This window comes from Magnolia sinica, chromosome 1, assembly GCF_029962835.1.
Source record: "Magnolia sinica isolate HGM2019 chromosome 1, MsV1, whole genome shotgun sequence".
NCBI classification, from domain to species: Eukaryota; Viridiplantae; Streptophyta; class Magnoliopsida; order Magnoliales; family Magnoliaceae; genus Magnolia; species Magnolia sinica.
Window position 1 is genome coordinate 118456277 of NC_080573.1, and position 3019 is coordinate 118459295.

The 3019-nt window shown below is 38.2% G+C and overlaps 1 non-coding gene across 1 annotated transcript; it reads right to left on the minus strand.

The window, feature by feature from the left end:
* Window positions 1-2563: 2563 nt before the first annotated feature.
* On the minus strand, window positions 2564-2670 carry LOC131223792 (small nucleolar RNA R71). The gene has a single exon (XR_009160697.1). It is a non-coding gene; the product is annotated as a small nucleolar RNA R71 (small nucleolar RNA).
* Window positions 2671-3019: the final 349 nt, after the last annotated feature.

Below are 3019 nucleotides of genomic sequence, written 5' to 3' on the forward strand. Positions count from 1 at the left end.
GATCGGTTTGATGATCTGATCCGTCCAGAGGATGCCAAGGGGGGTCCTGATCCCGTTCATGAAGCCAAATCAGAAATCTGGGCCATCATTCCGCCACAATTCCGAGCCGACGCAAGTCGGTTTTTAAGTGTTGCTACACCATAACAGGGACGTGCGTTCCTGGCTGCGGAAGGACTATTTCCGCAACCTATTTCTGGGGGGACTCCACAGCACCAGGAGGGAGCTTTTCATCTTTAAAAAGGAAGAAAAAAAAATGAGAAGACAGGGCGGGGGCTTTCTGCTAGACGTGGCTGGAGAGAGAGAGCACGGGAACAGGGGAGTTCTTTTTTGGCTGCTAGACGTGGCTGGAGAGAGAGTTGCTGGCAGCGTGTGGAGGATTGGAAAGGGCGGCTGGAATGTGAGAGAGCTTGGCTTGGGTAAACGAGAAGACTGGAAGAGGAAAGGGAAGTTTTGCCTTATTTTCTTTTTCTTTTTCTTATTTTTTTTGGGCTGTTATTCTCTTCTTTCCTTATGAACCCTACGGATTTTAGCCTAATCATGGTTGGCTAAACCTCTTCGATAGGGCCAAGAGGTGAAGCCTGTAGCGAGATGGGAGACTACTTTATGCTTTTAATGTGAATGCATGAACTGAATTTGTTCTTTGATGATTATGAAAGGACTGTTTTTAGTCTTTAATGGTCTGTTGTGACTGAAATTACAATGGGTCTGCAATGGCTTTGAATATTTCCTTTTTTCCCCTTTTTATGTTTATGAAGTCAGGAAGCCCTGTTGTTCATCATTGTTCCATGGGTATGGTAGGATGACAGTACCCTTCCTTACCTTCATAGCATGTTGATGGTTGGTAATTAGTTTAATTCTTTTGTTAACTTTGTCTCTTGGGCATGGTTTGGTGATGGAATCTATTCTAATTCATATACCTTTCATCTCTTGAAAACTATATCAAAGGAAGTCTAGTTGATTTCCATGATTTTCGAAGCAGGCATAAGATCTCCCTGATCTCTACAAGTGGATCCTCTGAATCCCTAGTTTCCTTCCTCTGAATTCCTTAAAGTTTTAGATAATTATTCCACAATTATTCCTTAAAATTCTATTTGGTTAGATCGCATCTTAGTCTAGTTCTAGTTCTACTTGGTTTCAGATAACGTACAGGTATCAGTCCCTGTGGATTCGACCTCGGTCTTACTGAGTTTATTACTACATCACAACCCTATACTTGGAGAGTGAACAAGTTTTTGGCGCCGTTGCCGGGGATTGACGGCTACGTTTTTCTGAAATTAATTAGTTTTAGAATTAGGTTAGGATTAAGATTTTACTTACTTTAGGATAAAAGTTTTTATTTTATTTTATTCTATTTTTAGAACTTAACCTGTTTTCCTGTTTTGTAGGATCCTGACATAAGTTCTTAAATTGGTAATTCCTTCCTAATTTCTCTACTTTTTCTATTTTTAGAATTAAGGTTTAAATCTTAGAAATTTTCTAACTCTAGTATAGAAACTTTCCTCTTTTGTTTTTAGGAACTAGGTTAGTTATTTTCCTTTTTAGAGATTAACCTTCTATTTTTGTTCTCTAGTAACTTTCTAATTTTAACTCTTTTAGAATCTAATTTGTTTCCTCATTTATTTTTAGAATTTTTTTTTAGAAACTAACCTTCCTATTTTGTAGGCCTTTAAAATAGAAATTTCTAATTCGGTAAGTTCCTTCCCTACTTTCTATTTTTTCAGTTCTCTTTTAATAATTTACTTTCTAGTTTAGGTCTTTCCTAATTTATTTTAGAAATTTTTACTTTCTTTTAAGAATTCCTTCTTTTAGAAATTAATTTACTGCTATTTTTCTTTTAAAGGATCGTTCTTCTCTTTTTAGAATCTAACTTATTTTTGTTTTATTTTACAGGTTTTTAACTTAGGACTCCAATTTAGTAATTTCTTTCCAACTCTCCCTCTCTTTCTTTTTTCTTTTCCTTTCTTAGTATTAGGCTTTGACTTTGATTGAGGGCTGCGAGTGTTTCATGCCCAAGTGGGCCCGTGACGACACTCGACGTCTCTTGACTGAAGGAGGATTGGTTGAGGGGTTGACTATCCATCGCAGGACTAGACACCGCTCGAAATTCCCTGAGTTAACTGAAGTTATGGCTGAAGACCAACCTCCTCTACTTCCACCTAGGGTGAAGGATAACCAAGATGAAAATGAGGTGCAACAGGCACCCCCGCCTCGTACTTTACGAGATTATCTACAATCAGTGGGAGTGAGTACGCCCTCATGCATGATTTTTCCTGAAAACACAAGACAAATGGACATCAAGCCAGGAGTTATCCAACTCCTTCCCAAATTCCATGGACTTGAATCAGAGAGTCCATATTTACATTTGAAAGAGTTCGATGAGATTATAGCTACATTATGTTTTCCTAATGTATCTGAGGATACAATTAGGCTGAAACTCTTTCCTTTTTCCTTAAAAGAGAAAGCTAAGACGTGGTTACATTCACTGTGTCCTAGATCAATTGGCACATGGAACGACATGCAGAGGGAATTCATAAAAAAATTCTTCCCACATCATAAAACGATTATCCTCAGAAAAGCAATCATGAACTTTGCTCAAAAGGAAGATGAAACATTCTTCCAATGTTGGGAAAGGTTCAAAGATTTGGTCAGTTCATGCCCACAACACGGATTTGAAACGTGGCGCATTACAAATTTTTTCTATGATGGACTGACATCTTCCATGCTCCAAATGCTCGAGACAATGTGTAATGGAGAGTTCATTAATAAAGATGTCGACGAGGTATGGGACTACCTCGACAGTCTGGCTGAAAAAACACAATCTTGGGACTATTACCCAAAGTCGAACACCACGTCTAGGCCAACTCAATTAAAGGAAAAAGGTGGATTATATCTCTTGAAAGAAGAGGATGATCTCAAGTGTAAAGTGACTACACTCATAAGGAAAGTTGAGGCCATGGAAGGAAAGAAGGATAAGGTTAATGAAATTGTTTGCGGCATCTGTGATTGCAACATTCACACA